At 35.7% G+C, this 14,471-nt stretch overlaps 1 long non-coding RNA gene across 1 annotated transcript in view; it reads left to right on the forward strand.

Annotated features, from left to right (window-relative positions):
- Window positions 1-14,202, forward strand: part of LOC147582085 (uncharacterized) — a 49,680-nt gene extending 35,478 nt beyond the window's left edge. Inside the window, exon 4 of the long non-coding RNA XR_015250561.1 lies at window positions 14,003-14,202. This is a non-coding gene — a long non-coding RNA (uncharacterized LOC147582085). The remainder of the gene's footprint in view (window positions 1-14,002) is intronic.
- Window positions 14,203-14,471: the final 269 nt, after the last annotated feature.

Below are 14,471 nucleotides of genomic sequence, written 5' to 3' on the forward strand. Positions count from 1 at the left end.
ACATGAATTTCTACTTATGTCTCTATTTCTAATCCACTACATATGGAACATTCCACCCTCTTTTCCTTGCATATCTGTAAGCACCCACAACAACAATGAGAAAGTGCCTCTCTTCCACCATCTACAGTTAATTATTCGATTCCAATATACATATATAGCAGTATTCTTTCTTAATTCACACCCCTGTGGAAAATAACATTATCCAATAGAGCACAATGCTAACATACAGTGCTTTTTGCCTTTCGTCTTACGAATGTCATTCATTTTCAAACTTAGGTCAGCACTTTTACATTTGCATATAAAAATATACATAATATGTATTTATCTTATTTTAATAATATCCCTGTAATCATAATATGCATCATTAACTTAACACTATTCTGCATTAACATAATGACAATTCCCAGATAATATTACCACTTCACTACAGAACAATTCCATTTACCTCTCATTCTTTGTACTATTGCTGCCATTTATTTTATTTCTTTATGTTATAAACCACATAATATATTATCACTACTACTTTAAATGTCATTGTCTTTTAAGATTTTGCTAAAAGGAAAAATACAGTACTTACATTTCCCCACATATTTACCATGATTGGCTATCTTTATTCCTTACTCTAGATATTGCTGTCTGTTTTCACTTACTTCAGCCTGAAAACTTCTCTTTAGCTTTAATTGTAGTGTTGGTATATTGAAAGTGAATTCTTGCAACTTACTGTTATCTGAATATTTCTTTAATATGTTGTTTTTTTAAAGTATATTTTCACTGGATATGGAATTCTAAATTGATATTTTTTTTATTTTCAACATTTAAAAGATGGTGCTCCATTGATGTCTGGCTCCCCTTCCTGTATACATGATGTTTTATTTATCTGGTAGCTGCTTTTAGAATTTTCTCTTTATATTTGTTCCCAAAAGTTTGACTATGCTGCACCTAAGTGTGACTTTCTTCTTATTTTCCTTGGTGTTTCCTGTGCTTTATGGGTTTGTAAGTTGAGATTTTTAATCAAATCTTGAAAGTGTTTGGCCATTATTTAAATATTTTTTCTGCCAAATCTTTTATATCTTCTTATTCAAGAATACAGATTACACATGTGTTTACTAATTTAATATATTTCCCTAGGGTTCTAATCCCTTGTTTAGTTTTTTGGGTTTTTTTCCCCCTAATCTTATATCCTTGTGTGCTTTTATTTGGATAATTACTACTGATATATCTTTAGGTTCAACAATTGTTTCTACTGCTTTTTTTCTTTCTATCTTTTTTTGTTAAAATAATCTAATAAATTTTTATGTCTTATTCTGTACTTTTCAGTTCAAAATGTCAATTTAATTCTACATTATTTGACATCTCTCCTAGAATCATTCATAGTTTTTCATTTTATACTATAAATTAGTTAGCACTTTTATAACAGTCATTTTAAAATCCTTGATGACTAATTATGCCATCTGAACTATCTGTGAATTTCCTTCTGTTGATTAATTTTGCTCTTGATTGTGGGCCATTTTTTTTTCTACTTCTTCATATCTTTTCACAAAGCAGCATAACATGTGGTGTGTCTGAAAGAATAATGGATATTAAATTATTGTATCTCTGTCTCTGGGATGTGCCATCTCATTCTTTAATCAGGCATCTAAGGTGAGGGGCTGCTCTGTCTGAATTTTGTCCGGACTGAATTTTTTTTAACGCACTTAATTTTTTAGAGCAATTTCAAGTTCACAGCAAAATTGAGAGGAAAGTACAGAGATATCCGGCATACTTCTTACCCCTCCCCCCCCACACACGTGGTTTCTGTGTTATTAACATCTCCCTAAAAGTGGTGCATTTTTGAAAACTGATGAACCAACACTGACACATCATCATCACCCAAAGTCCATGGTTTACATTATGGTTTCCTCTTAGTGTTGTACATTCTGTGAGATCAGACCAAATGTATGATGACACGGATCCATCATTATGGTACCATATAGAATATTTTCACTGCCCTAAAATCCCTCTGTTCTCTGACTATTCATCCCTGCCTCCACCCCTGAAGCTTGAATTAGGTTGTGCTCACCGCTGGTTTCAAATCGGATCGTAAAGACTGTGCTTTGCCCCGTAGCTTTACTCCCACGTTCAGGGCTGGAGCTGGCAGTAGTTGGGGTTTAGTATTGGTTGGTTTTGCTTCCCTTTTGTAGTATTCTTCAGCAAGTCCTGGAATCTGAGGACTGGGAGACTACACACACACTGTTTTCCAGGCTACGGTCATTTCTAGTTCTGTCACCTTTTCTGCCATTTCCTCGTCAATACTTCTGGGGAGGAGATAGTTAAATGAGGTATTTGTTTTTGCATTTGGAGCTTTTCCAGATAGCAGTCTCTCTTGCCACCCATGCTGTCATTTAAAAGTCATTTAAAAGTCTCCTTGTAAATTCTCTCTCAGGCATGCTTCCTCTCTGTACACCTGCATTCACAACAGACACTTGTCACTATTGTGACAAGGTTGACACCTCTGCACTTGTTTGTCCACCTATGAAGATTTCATTTCTTCTTGGTAGTAATTTACTGTGGCATTTTGCATCAGCTGTGATTCAATAGCTTTATAGAAAAGCCTACTTTATATTTTATCAGATTTATTCTGTTGTGAACATGGGTGCTATGTTCTTCTTAATACCTTAAGCAGAACTGAAACTCTCCACAATCACTTATTTCTTGGGCTTCTCTAACATCCTACTCATGCGCTTTATCTCATCCAGTCTTTACTTTCCTTTTACAAAACGACATATTTGCAACAACACAACCAAAGCCATCTTTAAAAAATGGCATAAGCCTGTTTATGTTTCCCTAGTGGGTTGATGCTTTATTTTTGTATGGGAATCATAAGACACTTCTCTGGAATCCTTCGGGCAAATGCCACTTCATAACAAGGCTTTCTTTGGTTACCAGTTTATCTCCAAAGTAACCAAAGACTGTAGACATTAGATTTAAAACTGACAGATGAACTTGATTAATCTTCAATTGTTTGAAAATTGTTATATTAGTCAGCTCAGGCTGCCCTAAAATAAATAAATAAATAAATAAATCACAGACAGGGTGGCTTTAAACAACACAAATTTATTTTCTAATAGTTCTGGAAGCCAGAAGTCCATGGTCAAAGTGCCGGCAAATTTGATTTCTAGTGAGGGCTTTCTTCTTGCCTTGTAGGTGGTTATCAGTTTGCTGTGTCTTCACACGACCTCTCTTCATGAGCACTGATATAGAGAGAGCTCTGGTGTTCCTTCCTTCTCTTATAAGGGCGCCAGACTTATCACATTGAGGGTCCACCATTATGACCTCATTTATCCTCAATTCCCTTCATAAAGACCTTATCTCCAACTACAGTCACATTAGGTGTTAGGGCTTCAACATATGAATTTTTGGGTGACACAATTCAATAGATAGCAGTTGATTCCAATGTTATATCTAAAATTCAAATTATATTTGATTTTTATCCATATATTTTACTTGTTTATCTGTGCATTACTTATGCCTGGTTATCCAGGTATTTGAAGGCTTAGCCATGCTGTCTTCTGAATTAGTACTGTTTAGCCCCAGAAAGAAAGGATCTGAAGTCGTTTCTCCAAACTATCGTGAAGCAACAGGATAAATACTTAGTGGGTTCCATTACTGAGACTCACTGTGATTCACATGTAATTAAATGAGGCAGGACAGACTCAATCTTTTGGTAATCTTCAAATGGTAGGGATGAATCAACCTCCCTTCTCTGTGTTGTTGTACATGGAAGCCTACTTAGGATAGGAAGGAGCTCTCTCATCTTTCTCCTTGAATAAATCCTTCCATTTGTTTCCACTGTATCTATTATGGATGGAATGTAGTCTTAAGGTCTACTTTTATTTTACTCGTAGGTAGTACTCATTGTAATAGAGACCCATCATCCATTCTGTCATCAGTGATTTGTCTAAGCCAGTTATAATTCTGTCTCCCTCCTTGATTTTATCCAACAAAAATATCCATGTCACTCAACTCTGGCCTTTGGGATATAAAGAAAAGTCTGCTGCGAGGCTTCATTGAATTAGGTTATCATTCTTAAGAGAATAGAAGAACAGGTGCATGGGTTCTTGACTGAATATGAGGTCAGCAACCATTTTTTTTGTCAGTTTAATTATGAAATGAACACTGACAGTAGCAGAGCAAAGTGGTAGAATGAAGCTTTTCCCTGATAAATTGTTGAACCACCGAGTTGATCAATCTTATAGCTCACTCTAGCACTGCGTCTCCTGTTATGAGTGACATAATAAATTACTGATTTCTGTTACTTGCAGCCAAATATCTCTGAAACAATACACTATCAATGGCGAGTCTGTTATGTATCAGTTCATTGGGAGGATTAAAAAACCTGCTTCTACCTTTATCTTTAGAAATAAAACCATTATTCCTTCATCAGACTGTATCCTCAATGGCTTTTCCTCTCATTTCCATGTTCTTAATATGGCCTACAAAGTCAACATAACTTTGACCTGTTCCCTATTTTCATATGTGGTAAAGAGTCACATATGCCTTTATTTAACTGCCCCAGTGAACGGAGCTGTGTCCTAGAGTAGCACCTTTTCACAAGCTATTCCTTTTCCTCTCATGGCCCTGCCACCAAATTCATTTAGGTAGCATTCAGTCATTTTTAAATTCTCAACGACAAATTTTCTCTGTGATAACTTCCTGACCAGGCCTGGCTCCCTTACTCTTTGCCTTTATAGCTTCCTGGAGTTTTGCCCTCTTAGCCTTTTCTGAGTTTGTGGCTATAGAATTGTACCATTATTTGGACATTTGTATTTCTTGATAATTATGTTTTAAGCCTCAAAACGTGAAGTCTGCTTTGTTTTTGTCTGTTTCGTAACATACACACCATACACAGTGTCTGTACTAGTTTGTTCTGGCTGTGGAAGCAAAATACCACAGACTGAGTGGTTTAAACAGAAGATACTTATTTCTCCCAGTTTTGGATGCTAGAAATCCAAGATCAAGGTTTTGGAAGTTTTGCCTTTTTTCTAAGGCATCTTTTCTTGGCTTGTAGATAATTACCTTCTTGCTATGTGGTTTCATTATCTTTCCTGTGTGTGTATAAAAATCCCTGGTCTCTCACTTTCTTTCTCTCTCTCTCTCTCTCTGTGTCCAAATTTTCTCTTTTTATAAGAATATCAGTCATTAAAAAAAAAAATACTGGCTATATTGTATTAGGGCCCATCCTAAAGGCCTCATTTTAATTTAATCACTCATTTACAGAATTTATCTCCAAATATAGTTGTATCCTGAGATATTGAGAGATAGAGTTTCAGCAAATAAATTTTGAATGAAACTTTTTAATACATAACAGTACCTAATATAGTGCTTTGTCATAGGAAGTGTTCATCAAATAATTTTTGTGGAAAGAATGAATACAGGAGTGGATTTTTCTAAATATAACATTAATTAAAGCCAACTACCATGCTCATTTCTTGCCTCTGATTACAGTCTGGTGAGTGTGCATCCCTCTACTAGAGAAGAGTCTAGAAAAGGCAAAATAGTTCACTTATTATTTTCCATGAAGTAGAGTGGTGATTCAAAACTTTCATATGATCTTGCCACCTTTCTACCATCCCATATTTAGATGAAGGCAATTGAAATGAGGTATGTGTTTGACTGGTAAAATACAAACACACTCACACACACACACACACACACACACATTTAAAAAAAAACAAAAGAAATACATTAATTTACAATTTTACATGGTATTTGTCTAACAAATATATTCACTGTAAAGCCCTATTGAAAAAAAAAGTCCCTTATACTATCTAGGGGCAGTTGGATAGTTTTAATGTTCATTTAGCAAGTTTTAATTGACCATCTACCACGAACCAGCTAGTAGCTCAGGAACTGGACATAAAAAGTGAATGATTTACAATATTATTTTAAGACATAGCCTAGATGAGGAAGACAGACAAGAGGAAAGTACATCTAAGTTTTTTTTGTTTTTTTTTTTAATGCTGAGAAAATAGAAATTACAGGATATTATGGAAGCACTATAAAGACTACCTGACCCAATCTGGGACATTTCTGTTGTAACTTTTTTTGACTGCAAGTGATAGAAAACCCATTCTGAGCTGGCTATTTTTTTTTTCTTTTTTTGAAAAAAAAAAAAAAAAAAAGATTTATTTGATTCAGAATCTAAAGAGTCCAGGAGTACAATGCTTTGGAAAGCAGTTGGATTCAGGGCTCAAGGAATGTCATGGTCCTGAATTTCTGTCTCTTGGTTTTGCTCAGTACTGGTCCATGTGGTAGTTTCTCTTCAGGCTCCAGCAGGTGGAATCTTGCAGCAGCAGCCCTACTCTACAGTCTCACTTAAAGTCCAAGGGAAGAGAGGCCCTCTTTTTTTTTTTTTTCAAATTTTGTTTTTTTTTGTTTTTTTTTTTTTTTTGTTTTTTTCATTATATTTGGAATTTTTGTTAAACTTAATTGTAAACCTCTTTGTTATTCATTTTTTTTAAATATATGAAATTTATTGTCAAATTGGTTTCCATACAACACCCAGTGCTCATCCCAAAAGGTGAATACTACGTGGCGATGAGAAAAAATGAAATATGGCCTTTTGTAGCAACGTGGATGGAACTGGAGAGTGTGATGCTAAGTGAAATAAGCCATACAGAGAAAGACAGATACCATATGGTTTCACTCTTATGTGGATCCTGAGAAACTTAACAGGAACCCATGGGGGAGGGGAAGGAAAAAAAAAAAAAAAAAAAGAGGTTAGAGTGGGAGAGAGCCAAAGCATAAGAGACTGTTAAAAACTGAGAGAGGCCCTCTTTTACAGCAGCCATCACAAACACCAGAGGATTCTTACTGTATTCGCTCACGTCACATGTTGATCTCTCAGCTAATCACTATGGCCAGGATCATTGGATGAACTGACCCAGTTAGTATCCAGTCAGCCTATAAGGGCTGAAAATGAAGAGATAGTGAAGCCCAGATGAAAACTGAAAGAATAAGGGCACCTGGGTGGTTCAGTCAGTTAAGCGTCTGACTTCGGCTCAGGTCATGATCTCATGGTTCATGAGTTTGAGCCCCGCATTGGGCTTTGTGCTGACAGCTCAGAGCCTGGAAACTGCTTCAGATTCTGCATCTCCCTCTTTCTCTGCCCCTCCCCTGCTCGCTCTCTCTCTCTCTGTCTCTCAAAAATAAATAAACATTAAAAAAATTTTTTTAAGAAAAAAAAGAAAATTGCAAGAATGTTCATTCATCCATTCTGCAAGTCTGTATTAAGCACCTGTTATAACCAGGATCCATTCTAGGTGTTAGGGAGACAACAGTGGCCAAAATAGAATCTCTGATCTCATGAATTTTATATTATATTGGGGCAATGATAAATGAATAGGTGCATAAGTAAATATGCAATACACCAAATAGATATATATATTATGTTGGGCAAGAGGTTCAGGGCATACAGTGGTGTTGGGCAGAGGATTTGCTACTTATGAGAGTGGCCAGGAATGGTGGCTCTGATAAGGAAATCTGACATAAGGATCCATTAATGCATCTATTTAAGTAAGGAAGAACAGTCCAGACAAAAAAAAAAAAAAAAAAAAATGTGCAAGGCCATGACCTGGAAGCATGTTTGCTATGTTTGAAAAAAGCAAGGAGGCCTGTGGGCCTGGAGCACAGCAAACCATGAAGAGAGAGGGGAGGATATCAGATCTGGTGGAGAAAAAACAAATAGGGTCTTAGAAGCTAAAATAAAGATGTTGGCTTAATGATATGGGACCAGCAGTGGGATTGGGGAAAGGAATGACATGCTTTGATTTGTGTTTTAAAAGGATAATTCTTGCAATTGTGTGTGTCATAAACTGTAGATGGATAAAGGTGTAGGTGGACCAATTTATAGACTACTAACGTAATCCAGGCAAGAGATCATCTTGACAAATAACACCTTTGCCTACAGTGTTATTGGTCGTGGTGTGGAAGAGTGGTCTGATACAGGATACGTTCTGAAAGCAGAGCTCATGAGGACTTGCTGACAGATACAAGGTGTGGGAGTAAAAAGGAGGAGTTATAGATGGTTCCAAGTTGTTTTCCCTTGACCAGCTGGAAAAAAATGGGCTTATATTTTTGCTAAGTAGACAATATTGTAGTAAAGACAGGCTTTAGGAAGAAGATCAGAAACCTAGTTTTAGATATGCTAATTTTGAGCTGCTACTAGCAATTAAACAGAAAATATCCAGTAGGTTGTTGGATGTGTTAGTCTAGACTGCAAGCAGAGTACTGGGTGGGTTCAAAGTTTGTGCATTGTGGCATGTAGGTGTTAGTTAAGCCAGGAGACTGCATAAGATCCCTTAAACAATGAATATATATAGGAAAGAGAAGAAGAATGAGAACTGAGACCTGGAAATTCTGACAGTAAGAAGGCAAGTTGAAGAGAAGAAAAAGGATACTACAAAGAAGGATCGGCTTGAGGGTAAAAGGAGAAACAAGTGTGGTATCTAAGATTCCAAAAAAAGAAAAGCCATGCAGAGGATAGGAGTGATCAGCCAGGCCAAATATTTCTGGTAGGTCCAGTAAGATAAGAGTGGAGAATTGACATTCGTATTTAGCTGCAGGTAAGTCATTGGTAATGAAAAAACAAATGATTGTTCAGTAGAATCAATGAATTAATGATCGACTCAGTACAATTGCAGGAATAAAAACTCATGTGAAGGGGTTTAAGGGAGCAATGGAAGGGAAGAATTCAGATAAGGCACATAGACCACATTTTTAAGGAGTTTTTTTTTTTTTTTTTTTTTTTTTTGCAGAGAATTGTGGTCATTGGAGAGAAGAGGCGGAGGCATGAGATGGTTGTTTTTATGGTTATGGAAGTAGTCCAGTAAAGAAGGAAAACTTGATGATTCCATAGAGAGGGGACTAATTGATGGAGCAACGTCTTTAAGAAGGCAGGAGGCAATGGGGTAGATCCAAGGAGTTGGCTTAGATAAGAATATGGATAGTACATCTGTAATAACATGCTCAAAGGACAAGGTAGGATACATGAACAGATGCAGATAGGTGGGTGAATGTGTGGTTGGGGTCTGGAAGTTTTATCCTTATAGCTTCGGTATTCGTACTGCTGTAGGAAACATAGTAAATGAAAATGAAGATGTGGCAATACAGGCTGAAGGTTGCAGGAGAGACAAAATGTACGAAATTGTTGCTGGGTAGTGGGACAATGACTGGCCCCAGCAAATATACCAGTATCATTGGGTGTTTGTGAGAGCCCTGGTGGGTCATCAATACATCAAACAGCACAGTCGTGTTTTCCTCCAGGCACTTTCTACTAGGAAAATACAAGTACAGAATGGGTAGAAAGTTGGATTTATCCAGCAGTAGGTTTCTCCAAGTACTAAGAATGTAGAGAGATTGGTGGGGCAAATTACGTGCATGCAAATTAATAGTTATAATTTTTGCATGGTCCATGGTCATAATCTGATTCAAGAGGAAAATGAAGACCAGCTACTTTTGGAAGAAAGAGACATGTATTCTGGAAAGAGTAGTAACAAATGTCTATTGTGAAATTGACTCTTCTGAACTTGGCATGCAATGTTATGTTTGGCTGTAGACTGACACACACATATATCATATCAAATCTGAATATCTCTAAATTATATAAAAATATAATTCTATAATGCTTTAAAACAACTGAGAGTAGTCAAAGTTGAAACATTTGTCCATTTATTTCTTCAAACTCATAGCAGCATAAATAATAAGAATGTGAAAATCACATGCACTTTTGGAGAAACTGATTTTTGAGAATAAGCATGTTATCTTGCAAAGAACTACACTGAATTTGGAGCATATACAATTAAATCTGACTGTAAAGGATGTATGGATTTTTTTCTGGGATGGTAAGGAAAATAACTGATCTCCATAGAACATAGTAGAAAGTGACACATGTTATTAGGAGGTCCACAGGAAATGATCTGATGTTTCACAGGAATGGGGGTATCAATCAGAAAAAGAAAGAGAGAGAATGAGAGAGAGAGACAATGCTACAGCTTCATGCTATGAAGTTTAATCATTTTCTGAATAATCTTGTTTCCAACCAATTAAATTTAGATTTGACTAGAGAACCTGGATTATTGTCACAATTATAATAAATTGTCCACCTCATTATTTTTCGCCAACTTTTTTCTACATTTTCCTCTTGGACTGGAGAGGCTAAAAACCTGAAATTTCCTGACTCATTTTCACCAAGTTTCTGTATGCCCATTAATCCAACACCACTGTGTAAGATTTGAATACAGACCTAAGGTCAAGTGGAGAGAAAAGTGGGTGGCGGGGCGTCCATCTTGCTTGTGTGACTGGTGGAGGTGACGTGGTTAGGGAACTGGAAGCTGTCACGTCAGTGTCCTGATTTAGCAGCTTCCTTCTCTGGAAGCTCCTGATGTTAGATGAGGCAGAAACAGGATGTTGTTCTAGATTTGTTGTCAAGTTGGGAGTTGTTCCTCTTATCTATTTTATCTTGCTTCCCAAGAAAGTCATTCAACACCCAGTGATAAATCTCCCTTTGTTCAAACTAGCTTGAATGGATTCTGTCCTCTGCATCAGAAACCCAGAGGAAAAAGAGAAAAAGCCTTTGAGAGCTAGAAACTTGACCTGACCAATGAGTGCCTCACACATCACAATCACCTTGAATCTAATTCATAAGCATTCCTGGGATACATTGTCTGACTCATGCAAAAGTGATCAAAGAGTCTCTATTTTTAACTAATGCCCATATATGATTCTGATGTGGCCAATCTCTACAGCAGTGAAACTTTGGTGTCCCTTGATTCAGATAAATTATTCAGAGGTCTTAATGAAACTTAGTATCAAAAATGTGCCTGTGATTTTTCTGTGGTATGGGTTGATTGAATTTGTAGGTGAAAAATAATCTTTTATTGGCAATTCCCAGATCTCTGTCTGGCATTATTGTAAATTTAGTGATATCTCAACTCACTGACCACAGAAGTGCTTATGTACCCACATAGTCACATACATAACCCAAACACCATTTTGAGATAGTTATTTTCTTGGATTTAAAAAATCATGATGTAAGGTAGCAGATATCTACATTTGATTTTTCTTTTCAAACAGAACTGAATGTATGGTACCTCGTGCTTTGTGCCAACAATACAGTTAATGCAGAGAGATTTTTGTTTGTTTTTTTCATTAAGGAAATTTTATTCTGTCATCAAAAACAATATGTTGAAAAAAAATTAATCACACTTCAGTTTTTCTCTTTTGGATATTTATAATCCTCTTCCCCAAATATTTTCTTTCCAGAGTGGCTTTTTAGGGTAGATTTTTTTTCTAATTTAAAAACTTTAATCGTAATCTTAGATGTCCCTGGAAGTCCAAAAAAAATACATTCACCATAAAATAATTACTGAACAGATAAAAATTTTCCTTTCTGCCTCCTTGCTCATATAATTGCTGTAATACTTTTGATCATATTTTTTATTCCTTTCTATAATTAATTTTACATAATAAAAATCCCATTTACTGAGCATTAGTTATGTTCTAGGTAATTATCTAAACATATTAAATATATTAAATAATTTAATACACATCAATACAATGGGGATTCTTCTATTACTGTCTCCATTTTATAAGTGGGAAAACTGAGTTTCAGAAGATAAGTAAGGAAATTTTCTAAAAAAGAACCGATTCAGAAGCCTGTGATATCATGTCTCTTCAGTATTGCTGTATTTATATAATTATCTTATCAATATATTTCTTACAACAAGGAACTTGTTAAGTATGTATTATATAATAAGATTTGACCATCTTTTTACTGAAGATAATTTATCTTATCACCTCTGTCTTCTTAGATGCATTCTGCTGCAGAGAAAGTTTCCAACAATTTAGCTTCCTTAATATGCTAGATTACTAAAAACTTCAGACCAAAAGTAAAAGATCAAAATTCTTGAACATTTTGGGGATCTTGATTGGTATTTTCATAGTACATTATACATATACAACCACATCTGAAGTATTTGATTATAACCATTTCTCTAATTTCTGATGACAATAATTAAACTTTAAAAGTTTGGCTTGGGGGTGCCTGGGTGGCTCAGTCAGTTACATGTCTGACTTTGGCTCAGGTCATCATTGCAGGTTCGTCATTGATCTCAGGTTTGTGAGTCTGAGCCCTGTTGTCAGGGCACAGCCCACTTCAGATCTCTGCCTCCTTCTCCCTCTGCCCTTTCCCACCGTGTGTGTGTGTGTGTGTGTGTGTGTGTGTGTGTGTGTGTATGCGTGCGCACTCTCTCTCTCAAAAATAAATGAAAACATTAAAAAAAAAAAAGAAATAAACATTCAGCTTGGTAAGTAGAAATTGGTACTTCATTGTGATTGCAATTTATACTGTAATAACGAGTGCAGCTGGTCTTGCCCCCCTTTGAACAATCAAATATTAAATGTCTGCTTACCTGTGAAATTCTCCCATACAGGGGACTCAGCTCTGTACAGCAGAAAGAATATGGGTCAGATGCTGCTGAGTACAGGTTCTGTGATATTTGACCTGTTACTTAACTTCATTAAACCCACGTTGCAACTGTAACTAGGGGAAAGTTATAATTGGGGGAGGTGTTCTTTTCAGGATTTAAGAGAATGCTTTGTAAGTCCCATAGTCTGCTACATAAAGAATGCTCTGAAAGCGTAGTTGTCAATATTATTGTTGTTATCGTTATTATTGAATATTTGTTCATAATCTCTTTTTACTGGAGTTTTGCAATTTCAATAATTTGTAAATATAATAGATACCAAATTTTCCTTATGTTGGGTGGAAGTAAAGAGAAAATCTGTGGGATGGTAATTTAAAAAATATGTTTGGGGCACCTGGGTGGCTCAGGCGGTTAAGCATCTGACTCAGGCTCAGGTCATGATCTCACGGTTCGTGGGTTTGAGCCCTGCGTCAGGCTCTGTGCTGACAGCTCAGGGCCTGGAGCCTGCTTCAGATTCTGTGTGTGTCTTTCTGTCTCTTCCCTTTCCCTGCTCGTGCTGTCTCTGTCTCTCTCTCTCAAAAAAAATAAATAAAAATTAAAAAATATATGTTCAGTGATTTTCTAATAAAAACTAACAAAAGCACATTCCAATTATGTTTCAAAATGCAAAGGTGATTAAAAATAAGAATATTTACATATAGTAAAACAGACAAAATTTTATCAGATAAAATTTTTGAAGTTATTGAAACTTAAGGAACAAGATTACTTCTTTTGTACATGTTTTTGGAAAAAATAAAGTTGATATTTGAGATTTTAATAAATTAAAATGCTATATTAGTATCTTTACAGGGAACTTTTAGAGTCAAAATGAATATACAAAAACTTATACATTTGGTGATCTTATCATTTCATATCAATAGTTTTCCCTGTCATGGGGGGAAAAACCCAACAATTTCAAAATTACAATTATTTTCTATTATTATAACAGAATTTCAATGGACAGATTTTCTTTCTTTTTATCTACCCAAGTGTATGAAAACTGTATGCATATAAACACTCTGATTCTATCCTTAGCAAACTTACAATATTCATGAATCTAAAATCACTCTTCTTCATGTTTAGTCCAATAATGCCTCTTGTTCTCTCAAAGAAAGCGTCATATCCCCCAGATGTAAACATTGCTTTAAGAGCCAATGCCATATGTTGACAGATGGCATCCCATCTGTGGTTCAGTTATTAAAAATAAATTTCTTGGCTATGTTCAATAAATATAAGATATTCTTATCCATTTTTTCCAGAAATGTTTAGTTTTCAACCATAGGTTTAGCAAACCAAACCACAAAGCTCAATCCTATATAATAACTTGAGTAACAAAATAAGCTTTATGTCAGACTAAAACTATATATTTAGGCTAAGACGTTCAGAAGAAAAAATATAGAGAAAGATAAATGCAAACTAATTTCTGTAAGTATTAGACTTTTGATTTGGCTCACTATACTATTAGATAGGGAATTTAAAAAAAATGTCCTCTCTTCTAGGAATCAAGCAGTGGTGGATGGGGACCATGAAATCCAAACTAGTTGAAATGTTTACGCATTGCTCGAACTCCAAAATGCTGGTCAGTAGTTCTTTTCCTGCTATGTCTTCACACCTTCAAATTAGTCCATTTTTTTTCCTCCACGTTTCATTGTCAAACAAGACTTTGTAGAAAAATGTAAGTAATAAACTTCTTTTCATCATAAAACGACAGAGTTTTGTTAGATAACTAAAGGAAGAAGGCAATGTGTGTCTCTCACAGTGTTTAATAGGGTAAGTTCCTTAGACAGAACTTTGATAACTTGTGATCTCAGGAAAAAGAGACAGGTAGGCAAAGCAAATGAGAATCATGTTTGAAGGCTTTAAAAAAATCAGGATCTTGGGTGTGAAAGACTTCAATACCCATATCCATGTTTCTCCTTCCCCTTGGCATCTTGGTGCTGATGACTGAAACTGGATATTCTTTTGTCC

This window comes from Puma concolor, chromosome B1, assembly GCF_028749965.1.
Source record: "Puma concolor isolate L17-30 chromosome B1, mPumCon1.1.hap2, whole genome shotgun sequence".
NCBI classification, from domain to species: Eukaryota; Metazoa; Chordata; class Mammalia; order Carnivora; family Felidae; genus Puma; species Puma concolor.